The sequence below is a fragment of the Schistocerca piceifrons genome, chromosome 2 (genome assembly GCF_021461385.2).
Source record: "Schistocerca piceifrons isolate TAMUIC-IGC-003096 chromosome 2, iqSchPice1.1, whole genome shotgun sequence".
In the NCBI taxonomy this organism is placed as follows: domain Eukaryota; kingdom Metazoa; phylum Arthropoda; class Insecta; order Orthoptera; family Acrididae; genus Schistocerca; species Schistocerca piceifrons.
Window position 1 is genome coordinate 16,303,282 of NC_060139.1, and position 13,211 is coordinate 16,316,492.

The window sequence follows — 13,211 nt, forward strand, 5'->3', positions numbered from 1 at the left end:
AGTTCGTTTTAATTGACGGAAAGTCATCGATTAAACCAGAAGTGATTTCTTGCGTTCCCCTAGGTAGTGTTACAGGCAATTTTTCTGCTCCTTATCTATATAAACGATTTGGGAGACAATCTGAGGAGCCGTCTTCGGTTGTTTGCAGATGTCGCTGTCGTTTATCGACTCATAAAGTAATCAGAAGATCAATATAAATGGCAAAACGATTTAGAAAAGATATCTGAATGTTGCGGAAATTGGCATAAGGAAATAACGAAATGTGTGAGGTCCTCCACGTGAGTGCTAAAAGAAATCAGTTAAACTTCGGTTACACGATAAATCAGCCAAATCTAAAAGCTGTAAATTCAACTAAATACCTAGGAATTACTATTACGAACAACTTAAATTGGAAAGAACACATAGAAAATGTAGTGAGGAAGGCTAACCAAAGACTGCATTTTATTGGCCGGACACTTAGGAAATGTAACAGGCCTACTAAGGAGACTGCCTACACTACGCTCGTCCGCCTTCTTTTAGAATACTGCTGCGCGGTATGGGATCCTTACCAGATTAGATTGACGGAGTACATCGAAAAAGCACAAAGAAGGGCAGCACATTTTGTATTATCGCGAAATACGGGAGAGAGTTTCACAGAAATGATATAGGATTTGGGCTGTACATCATTAAAAGAAAGGCGTTTTCCGTTGTGACAGAAACTTCTCACGAAATTCCGATCACCAACTTTCTCCTCCGAATGCGAAAATATTTTGTTGACACCGACCTACATAGGGAGAAACGATCACCGCGATAAAATAAGGAAATCAGAGCTCGTATTGAAAGATATAGGAGTTCATTCTTTCCGCGCGCTATACGAGTTTGGAATAATAGAGAATTGTCAAATGGCTCTGAGGACTATGCGGCTTAACGTCTGAGGTCATCAGTCCCCTAGAACTTAGAACAACTTAAACCTAAGTAACCTAAGGACATCACACACATCCATGCCCGAGGCAGGATTCGAACCTGCGACCGTAGTAGTCGCGTAGTTGCAGACTGTAGCGCCTAGAACCGCTCGGCCACCCGAGCCGGCAGAGAATTGTCAGGGTGGTTCGATGAACCCTCTGCCAGGCAATTAAATGTGATTTGCAGAGTATCCATGTAGCAGTAGAAATGATGCAGTGGCGATTTTCTTATGACTTGGTATGTATTTTTTGCTGCGTGCTGCTTTTTTAACGTGGGCTGTGGAAGTATTTGTTACAATACGCTGTTGCGATTGTGCGGGATATCGACATAATTTTTTTAACCTTCCAGTGGTTGCAGTGGCCAACGGCCTTGCCGCAGTGGAAACAGCGGTAACCGTCAGATCACTGAAATTAAGCGCTGTCGGGCTTGGCCTGCACTTAAATGGGTGACTCTCCGGTCTGCCGAGCGCTGTTGGAAAGCGGGGTGCACTCAGCCCTTGTGAGGCAAATTGAGGAGCTACTTGATTGAGAAGTGGCGCCTCCGGTCACGAAAACTGACATCAGCCGGGAGAGCGGTCTGCTGACCACACGAACCTCGATAATAGCATCCATACTGTGGTCATTCAGTACCGTTAGGGTCTTCCGAGACCTGATTGGAAGCTCTTTAGTTCAATGGGTGCAGTATGGCACATGATCCACGAATTTCAGTTTTCTGAGTGTCCACTGGCTCATGCTAGGAGTCAGTTTCCACAAAACCTAGAATTCAGTCTTCATCATAGACGGAGGGCGTGTGAATTCCTTTGAAACCAGAACTGCCCATTGTTTAGTCATGACATCATTGTCAACTTCTGTTCACCCTCTGCAGTGCGATTACAGCCACGTGCCAAATCATGTAAGTATATGTTCAGCCTTATATGCATACGATTTGTAAGTCGTAATCAACAAATATTTCTCTCAGAGCTTTTAAAAAGCAACAGCTCCCATAGCACATTTGCTGACCTTCTTATAGCCAACCACCCAACCACAATAGATACAGACTTAAGAATACTAAAACCCAGCCACAGCCTATACAGCAAACTGATCATTGAGGAAAACTTCCATATACAGAAGGCAATAGCGGAAGGAAATCAGGTTTGAAACGAATACACCACACTCTGCAAGGACACATTGTTTAATACATTAAAGCAACTTTACAAATAAAAACAGCACAAACAGATAAAGTCTACACACCCACCCACACATACACACACACACACACACACACACACACACACACACACACACGCACGCACGCACACACACACACGAAAAATAAATACACTAAAATCTGCAAAGACGCACCATTTATACGCAAATAGGAATACCATTGCAAAAGACAACACACACAGCTAAGAAGCACACAGAAAACCCACACACAGACGCACACACACACACACACACACACACACACACACACACACACAAAGTAAGAATGCAAATAAAATTCAAATTTGGCGCCGAACTCTCTGGTGAACAAATGAACAATGACTGGGCTGGGACACATAACAAATCACACTGTGTTCTGTTGTAGTGAAAAGCGTTTTACTACGTTATTTGTGGAAAATACTTGTTATAATTACGTATGCATCACACATCTCAGCATGATGCGGAGAATGGAAGTGCTTGCCACACGAAAACGTAAGTAAATACGAAAATAGGTGCGAAAACACCGCGAAAAGCTAAATTACGCTGTAGAAGATAGGTTAACTCTCAGTAAACCTTTCTCATCATCATCATTTGGTTGCAGGTGACAAGGTACCTCTAATAATCAACACAAAAGTGGTCCAGAAGATTCATGCTCACCATATGTAAAGGTATTTACAAAAAGAAACGATCTGTTGTTTGAATTAAAAATAATTTTATAATCATGTAACAAAAATGTTCACATTGCAGAAAAATAAAAACGAAAACCCACTGATGATGGCACAATGGTGACGAAACATGTTTGGGTACTGAGAAAAACGGTGTTTTGCATAACTGGCGGACCTCAAATGAAAAAAATTTTAACTGCAAACATTGCCAATACAAGAAGCTACAAATCAAAAAGATGGATATTTCTCTCTGCCTCTGTCTCCTACACACGCTCTCTCACATTTCCTGCTCTCTCTCTCTCTCTCTGTCTCTCTCTCCCCCTCTCTCCCCCCTTCCTCTCTTCCTCCCTACGTCCATCTCTCTCTCTCTCTCTCTCTCTCTCTCTCTCTCTCTCTCTCTCATACACATACACACCTGTCTTGTCATTCCTCTTGCCTCAGGGCTGTGGAAGAAAGTAGTGAACTTCATCACCACGCTGCTCATTACGCAAAACGCTTGCTTGAGAAGTACGAGGGACGCTTGCGTGCAAGTACCCAGAGAGAGCTAAGAAAAGGCCGAGACGAAGAGACAGGGAGTCTCGGAGTAAGGGGGCGGGAGCATAAAAGCGAGCAGACGGAGATGAAGAGAATGAGAGACGGGCATCCCCTTGGCAGGTGACACGGGAGTCCCGAGGCCGCTGAGCCTGCATTAGCCAGCGGCGGCTCCGCTGCTGGCGCTCCCCCTGCGCCGGGCTGACAGACGATAACGGCGCGCTTGCCTGGTGGGGGCGGAGCCCAGCGGCGCGGTGCGTTACATGCGTCACGCAGTTGGCCCTGACAGCAGCCGACCTGTCTACGCCCCGCGCCCCTTGCCGCGAGCACCCCGCCACCCATCACCTGCCAGCAAGGGGTGCGTTCTGGGCGGACGCGGCCACGCCCTTCTCTTCTTTCCGAGTCTACATACCGTCCTATTATAATAACCAGTTCTGTCCAAATTAAACCTTACCCATTTTTAAAATACACTACTGGCCATTAATATTCCTACACCAAGAAGAAATGCGGAGGATAAACGGGTATTCATTGGACAAATATGTTATATTAGAACTGACATGTGATTTTGTGATTCACTCAGAACAACCACCTCTGGCCGTAATAACGGCCTTGATACGCCTGGACATTGAGTCAAATAGAGCTTGGATGGCGTGTACAGGTACAGCCCATGCAGCTTCAACACGATACCACAGTTCATCAAGAGTAGTGACTGGCCAGTTGCTAGGCCACCATTGACCAGACGTTTTCAATTGGTGAGAGATCTGGAGGATGTACTGCCAGGGCAGCTGTCGAACATTTTCTGTATCCAGAAAGGCCCGTACAGGACCTGCAACATGTGGTCGTGTATTATCCTGCTGAAATGTAGGGTTCCACAGGGATCGAATGAAGGATACAGCCACGGGTCGTAACACATCTGAAATGCAACGTCCACTGTTCAACGTGCCGTCAATGTGAACAACAGGTGACCGAGACGTGTAACCAATGGCACGCCATACAATTACGCCGGGTGATATGCCAGTACGGCGATGACGAATACACGCTTCCAATGTGCGTTCACCTCGATGTCGCCAAACAGGGATGCGATCATCATGATGCTGTAAACAGAACCTGGATTCATCCGAAAAATTGAAGTTTTGCCATTCGTGCACCAAGGTTCGTCGTTGAGTGCACCATCGCAGGCGCTCCTGTCTGTGATGCAGCGTCAAGGGTAACCGCAGCCATGGTCTCCGAGCTGATAGTTCATGCTGCTGCAAACGTCGTCGAACTGTTCGTGCAGATGGTTGTTGTCTTGCAAACGCCCCCATCTGTTGACTCAGGGATCGAGACGTGGCTACACGATCCGTTACGGCGATGCGGATAACATGCCTGTCATCTCGACTGCTAGTGATACGAGGCCGTTGGGATCCAGCACGGCGTTCCGGCCGGCCGAAGTGGCCGTGCGGTTAAAGGCGCTGCAGTCTGGAACCGCAAGACCGCTACGGTCGCAGGTTCGAATCCTGCCTCGGGCATGGCTGTTTGTGATGTCCTTAGGTTAGTTAGGTTTAACTAGTTCTAAGTTCTAGGGGACTAATGACCTCAGCAGTTGAGTCCCATAGTGCTCAGAGCCATTTTGAACGGCGTTCCGTATTACCCTCCTGAACCCACCGGTTCCATATTCTGCTAACAGTCATTGGATCTCGACCAACGCGAGCAGCAATGTCGCGTTACGACAAACCGCAATCGCGATAGGCTATAATCCGACCTTTATCAAAGTCGGAAACGTGATGGTACGCATTTCTCCTCCTTACACGAGGCATCACAACAACGTTTCACCTGGCAACGCTGGTCAACTGCTGTTTGTGTATGCTACCTGTCGTAGTGTGGGTGTAATTTTTAGCTCAATTAAAAGACGCGCTCTCTGACCGCTAAATAGAGATACTATTTGTGACAACGATGAAAGCTAGCGAGTTCAGAGATGATTGTTAGTTCAAATGGTTCAAATGGCTCTGAGCACTATGGGACTTAACATCTATGGTCATCAGTCCCCTAGAAGTTAGAACTACTTAAACCTAACTAACCTAAGGACATCACACAACACCCAGCCATCACGAGGCAGAGAAAATCCCTGACCCCGCCGGGAATCGATCCCGGGAACCCGGGCGTGGGAAGCGAAAACGCTACCGCACGACCACGAGATGCGGGCGATTGTTAGTGAGAAATCCAGCGCGCACTAATTAATTAGTAGCTGTCTGTCTGATTGTCTTGGAATGTCAAAGAGACTAGATACATGTGTACGCCCGCCAGGTTTGTTGGTTGTTTGTGGGAAGAGACCAGACAGCGAGGTCATCGGTCTCATAGGATTAGGGAAGGATGGGGAGGGAATTCGGCCGTGCCCTTTCAAAGGAACCATCCCGGCATTTGCCTGGAGCGATTTAGGGAAATCACGGAAAACCTAAATCAGGATGGCCGAACGCGGGATTGAACCATCGTCCTTCCGAATGCGAGTCCAGTGTGTAGGCCCGCCAGGTATGACGAATATTTTGAATGTATTAGGTAAAATTTATGTGTGCAAATACACTTCGGATAGTTACAAAAAAGTTGTTTGAATGTTAATTTAACAGTCCGCCAAAATCCATCGTAATAGTTTTGGACGATCGTCAAGAACTGCAAGAGACCACTAATAATGGAGGGAAACGCCAGCGTGAGGTATGAGAAGAGAATTATTTCGAAAAGGGACATAAAGAACGTTTTTAATTTTTAAACCTGCGTATTCTTAACGAAATGTTCAACCTTTCCTTCAGCAGAAAAGGTGACTGTTCGGATAGTCGACACCCCTCTTCCTTCAGCAGAAAAGGTGACTGTTCGGATAGTCGACACCCCTCCGTAGTCCGATAATATATCCCTAAACAATTTGTACAAAGTTATTTACCCGTTTAAATAATATTTCTCTGGTGCTTTCCAAATGTTTTTCTACAAATAATATCCTACAAATGGCGACGGCATCTCCAAAAACTTTTACGAGTAGGTATAATAAAAATTAGGATCCATTATTGGAGATCAACATTGCACTAATAATGATTTTTTGCATATTTATGGCATATAAGAAAGAAAGACAATAAATAATTACTGGGAACAAGAAACATTTAAACCACCGAAATATACTGGAATTTACAAAATTCCGATCTTTATACAGATGAAAACATGAGTAATATTAAAGCATTAGAACACGAAGTACTGGCTATTACAAATGCCGGAATTGGTAACGCAGGCGTACAGGTTGTGCTAGACGCTGGCGTAGCTGCGAATTTAATTTCCCAAAGTCTGTTTGACGAGCTGTGCAACAAATTCAATTTGTCTCCATTACCAGCACAAAATTGTCACATTATAACTGCCCTGGGTAGTACATCAAAGGTTGCCAGGTAACAAACTTGTTTGCCTATTAACATAAATGAGAACGTATTTACACACACATTATTAGTAGTCGAAAAATTAACAGCTGCTTGAGGGGGGTGGGGGGGAGGGGTAGGTCGCCAAAAATTCTAAGAGAATTAGATTTTTCGAAAATATGCCTATTTTGTTGCGCACATCTTCCTAAATAATTTGATGTATAAAGTACATATATTTGAGATATTATAAGGCACTTTTCTGGTCTTAAGTGTACCAAGATGCAGCGCCACACCACTTTACTCAGCATTCTTCCGTCATACGTAAGTGTTTTCCTCTCTGTAGAATTCGAATGTTTATATTTGCGCCAGAGATTGTCATACGTGAAACTAAGGATTATTGATATTGATACTTTCTCTGCTGATTTCGACGTGCGTTGGTTTGATGACTGATTTTGTCTGTTCTCTGCTTTGAAGGGCTTGGAGTGTGGTGCTGTGAATTTCGAAACAATTTGTATTATAGCTTGGCAATAAGAAGGAACACAGGGGAGATGAAAAATATGAAGCAAACAGTTTGGGCCTCATACTTCCACAATATGTTCACAGACAATAACCCTATCCCCAACTAGTGCCCAAAAGGAAGTGAATCACGGCGTCGCTACCAAAGTTCAATTGCTGGTGGTATAGAATATCACTACAAGATTTCTCTACCAACTGATGTAATGGAAGCCGTCAAACCTATATTCATGGACCTTGAAAATGAAAACTTATTGACGAAATGTCTTCATGTTGTTGTTGTTGTGGTCTTCAGTCCTGAGACTGGTTTGATGCAGCTCTCCATGCTACTCTATCCTGTGCAAGCTTCTTCATCTCCCAGTACCTACTGCATCCTACATCCTTCTGTATCTGCTTAGTGTATTCATCTCTTGGTCTCCCTCTACGATTTTTACCCTCCACGGTGCCCTCCAATGCTAAATTTGTGATCCCTTGATGCCTCAGAACACGTCCTACCAACCGATCCCTTCTTCTAGTCAAGTTGTGCCACAAACTTCTCTTCTCCCCAATCCTATTCAATACCTCCTCATTAGTTACGTGATCTACCCACCTTCAGCATTCTTCTGTAGCACCACATTTAGAAAGCTTCTATTCTCTTCTTGTCCAAACTAGTTATCGTCCACGTCTCACTTCCATACATGGCTACACTCCATACAAATACTTTCAGAAACGACTTCCTGACACTTAAATCAATACTCGATGTTAACAAATTTCTCTTCTTCAGAAACGCTTTCCTTGCCATTGCCAGTCTATATTTTATATCCTCTCTACTTCGACCATCATCAGTTGTTTTACTCCCTAAATAGCGAAACTCCTTTACTACTTTAAGTGTCTCATTTCCTAATCTAATTCCCTCAGCATCACCCGACTTAATTTGACTATATTCCACTATCCTCGTTTTGCTTTTGTTGATGTTCATCTTATATCCTCCTTTCAAGACACTGTCCATTCCGTTCAACTGCTCTTCCAAGTCCTTTGCTGTCTCTGACAGAATTACAATGTCATCGGCGAACCTCAAAGTTTTTACTTCTTCTCCATGAATTTTAATACCTACTCCGAATTTTTCTTTTCTTTCCTTTACTGCTTGCTCAATATACAGATTGAACAACATCGGGGAGAGGCTACAACCCTGTCTCACTCCTATCCCAACCACTGCTTACCTTTCATGCCCCTCGACTCTTATAACTGCCATCTGGTTTCTGTACAAATTGTAAATAGCCTTTCGCTCCCTGTATTTTACCCCTGCCACCTTCAGAATTTGAAAGAGAGTATTCCAGTTAACATTGTCAAAAGCTTTCTCTAAGTCTACAAATGCTAGAAACGTAGGTTTGCCTTTTCTTAATCTTTCTTCTAAGATAAGTCGTAAGGTCAGTATTGCCTCACGTGTTCCAACATTTCTACGGAATCCAAACTGATCTTCCCCGAGGTCGGCTTCTACCAGTTTTTCCATTCGTCTGTAAAGAATTCGCGTTAGTATTTTGCAGCTGTGACTTATTAAACAGATAGTTCGGTATTTTTCACATCTGTCAACACCTGCTTTCTTTGGGATTGGAATTATTATATTCTTATTGAAGTCTGTGGGTATTTCGCCTGTCTTATACATCGCGCTCACCAGATGGTAGAGTTTTGTCATGACTGGCTCTCCCGACACCATCAGTAGTTCTAATGGAATGTTGTCTACTCCCGGGGCCTTGTTTCGACTCAGGTCTTTCAGTGCTGTGTCAAACTCTTCACGCAGTATCATATCTCCCATTTCATCTCCATCTAAATTCTCTTCCATTTCTATAATACTGTCCTTAAGAACATCGCCCTTGTATGGACCCTCTATATACTCCTTCGACCTGTCTGCTTTCCCTTCTTTGCTTAGAACTGGGTTTCCATCTCAGCTCTTGATATTCATATATGTGGTTCTCTTTTCTCCAAAGGTCTCTTTTATTTTGCTGTAGGCAGTATCTGTCTTACCCCTTGTGAGATAAGCCTCTACATCCTTACATTTGTCCTCTAGCCATCCCTGCTTAGCCATTTTGCACTACCTCTCGGTCTCAATTTTGATACGTTTGTATTCCTTTTTGCCTGCTTAATTTACTGCATTTATATTTTCTCCTTTCATCAATTAAATTCAATATCTCTTCTTTTACCCAAGGATTTCTATTAGCCCTCGTCTTTTTACCTACATGATCCTCTGCTGCCTTCACTACTTCATCCTTCAGAGCTACCCATTCTTCTTCTACTGTGTTTCTTTCCCCCATTCCTGTCAATTGTTCCCTTATGCTCTCCCAGAAACTCAGTACAACCTCTGGTTTAGTCAGTTTATCCAGGTCCCATTTCCTTAAATTCCCACCTTTTTGCAGTTTCTTCAGTTTTCATCTACAGTTCATAACCACATTTGCCTCTGGAAATGTCTTACAATTTAAAACCTGGTTTTTAAATCTCTGTCTTAGCATTATATAATCTATCTGATACCTTTTAGCATCCCCAGGGTTCTATGTATACAACCTTCTTTCATGATTTTTGAATCATGTGCAGATTTCTACCAGGCGGCTTCCTCTTTTATTTCTTCCCCCCAATCCATATTCACCTACTACGTTTGCTTCTCTCCCTTTTCCTACTGTCGAATTTCAGTCACCCATGACTATTAAATTTTCGTCTCCCTTCACTATCTGAATAATTTCTTTTATCTCATCATACATTTCATCAATATCTTCGTCATCTGCGGAGCTAGTTGGCATATAAACATGTACTACTGTGGTAGGCAGGGGCTTCGTATCTATCGTGGCCACAACAATGCGTTCACTATGCTGTTTGATTTTGTATTTATAACCCTGTATTGACCTGACCAGAAGTCTTGTTCCTCCTGCTACCGATCTTCACTAATTCCCACTATATTTAACTTTAACCTATCAATTTCCCTTTTTAAATTTTCTAATCTACCTGCCCGATTAAGGGATCTGACATTCCACGCTCCGATCCGTAGAACGCCAGTTTTCTTTCTCCTGATATCGACGTCCTCTTGAGTAGTCCCCACCCGGAGATCCGAATGGGAGACTATTTTACCTCCGGAATATTTTACCCAAGTTGACGCCATCATCATTTAACCATACAGTAAAGCTGGATGCCTTCGGGAAAAATTACGGCTGTAGTTTCCCCCTGCTTTCAGCCGTTCGCAGTACCGGCACAGCAAGGCCGTTTTGGTTAGTGTTATAAGGCCAGATCAGTCAATCATCCAGACTGTTACCCCTGCAACTACTGAAAAGGCTGCTGCCCCTCTTCAGGAACCACACGTTTGTCTGGCCTCTCAACAGATACCCCTCCGTTGTGGTTGCACCTACGGTACGGCCATCTGTATCGCTGAGGCACGCAAGCCTCCCCACCAACGGCAAGGTCCATGGTTCATGGGGGGATAAATGTCCTATTTCTTTCAAGCTTGGTATACTTACTAAACACAAACTCTCTAATGCAAAACTCTAGGATTTTCGAACCTATTAAAACCTTTGGTAAAAATTGAGATAATTAAGTATAAATTTAGAGCTTTTTCTAAACATGAAGTTTAAAATGTAACGGCTCATTCATTTTTTTTATAAATTAAATGAATTCTAGATTTTCATACATCTTTAAATATGGTTTGTATGATGTGCAAAATTCATCGGCGAGTCTCTCTTAGTCATGAAGAAAAATGTACTTATTGCAACAAATGCAGCCAGCAGTAAGTGAGAAAAATGATGAAATTTCACATGTTAAAAAAAATTTATTTTGTTTTCTTATTGAACTTCACTGTTATGAGTGTGAATACTGAATCCTTCCTGGTCATCCTGACAAAGTTTTATGAATTTATTTGTAAAAGTATAGACAGTGGAAATTAAAATGTTCTGTGGTGCCTCTCCTGCACCAAGTCGGCCCGTTTGACGCCATACACCACATAACGAAGCCCTTTCCTATCCTTTCCTTGTCTGTGGTGGAAATGTTCTTGCACGTCTGATGAAAGCAATATTCATGATTTTCAGACCCGGATCGTGGATGTTTTCTCTCTTGCAATGACATTATCCCTTCGTCTATAGTAAAGAAAAGGAAAAAGGAATGGTTTTTAAGAAGGAAGTTTACCTCAAAAGAAGCTAGTAAGGTGATGCTAGGTGGGACCTCTAATTTAGATGTCAAAAATACGTAAGATTTAAAAAACCTTAACGCTTCATAAAAATGTCTGTATGTAAATTTGTTTCCAAGAATTTTGTAATCAGCTTAAGTTTCAAGCACTTGTACATGTATGTAAATGTTTTAGGAGAAAGTGCAAACATGTCTGATGGAAACATGTGAGTCAGAAAAAATCATGACGCAGTGAATTAAGCGTCCCAAAGGTGTTTATACATATGAACCGGTAAGCTGAAACACAATTAAAGTGTTACATACCTCAAATCAGTGACGCACCCACCCAGTAAAAAATTAATGTGCTATGTATCGTTAAAAGTACGCTCTTCGAGTGCACAAATTTTGTCTGAAAACCGGGAGAAGGAATCTATTTAGTAGCGACCCTAGGCTTTACAAGCGGAACAGTGACGTGTTGTTGGCGAAGACATGCGATGCTCATCTCAGGTGCTGGAGTAATTTCGTCGGGCGTGGATGTTCTGGCGGGTTCTTAAGGTGAGCCACATCCGTGCTGTCGTCGGAGTCTGCATACTACGCAGACAAAATTAAGAAGAGCCGGTGTCCGACTCCGCGCAGTTACAAGAGTAGTTCGTATGCTAGCTCTAACTGTGAAGCGTACGAGTAAAGACAACGCCACGACTACTCAAACAACGAAAAATAGCTGGCCGTGGCCAGTGATAGTGTAAGTGGCAGTCAGATCCAGAAATGTACCCAACCAGCGGCGCCAACAGAAACAATCAAAATTTTCCTTTCTCCTGGAGTTAATAAGGACCTTGTGTACTCCCACAATATTAATCGCAAAGTCTGCAAAATCTCGTAAGGAAAGAATGTAAAACAAAAACGACATTTACCCCTTTTTCTTATATACTGGACCCAGATAGAGGAAGTGTATACATATGTCTATGTATTGTTATATCAGAATATTTGTTGTTTTCATATTTCTATAAGGTGGAGTGTAAAATTGTAAAGAAATATCAAACTTTCAGAAGAATTGCATAACCTATTTATGTAATTCATACTTGTTTCTCTTTGACTTATTTTTGTCATAGTAGTAGAAAGTGTTAGAATGAATGCAGAAGAATGCTCAAGATAAGATGGGTAGATGACATAACTAATGAGGAGAAATTTGTGGCACAACTTGATTAGAAGAAGGGATCGGTTGGTAGGACATGTTCTGAGACATCAAGGGATCGCCAGTTTAGGAGGGCAGCGTGGAGGGAAAAAGTCGTAGAGGCAGACCAGGAAATGAATACATTAAGCAGATTCAGAAGGATGTAGGTTGCAGTAGGTACTGGGAGATGAAGAAGCTTGTGCAGGATGGAGTAGCATGGAGAGCTGCATCAAACCAGTTTCAGGACTGAAGACCACAACAACAACAACAGCAACAGAAAGTAATATCTAGAGTTGAGCTATGGCCGAAAAGGTTCTCTTCATAATTAATTGAACGTATCATCGTGTGTTCCCAGAGAACAGTTTAAGATAACAAAAGGCCGAAAGTAAATGTCTGCCCATATGGCCTTACTAATGGTGACACACTGCCTCCCTCTTTATGTTTGTATATGCAAGCTTTTTGTGATAATCAAAATCTCTATGTAAAGTCAATGATCAATTATTTGTAAGTACTGTGTGCTGTGTATCTTTGCAGACGTCACACAGTAGGCGACAGATGTGGCGGTAAATTTTAAGTTAATGAAAAGACGCACTCTCTGGCCGCTAGATAGGGATACCATCTGTGACAACGATGAAAGATAGCGAGGCCAGAGATGATTATTAAGGAGCACTCCAGATCACACTAATTAATTAGTAGCTGTCTGTCTGACTGCGTTGGGATCTGA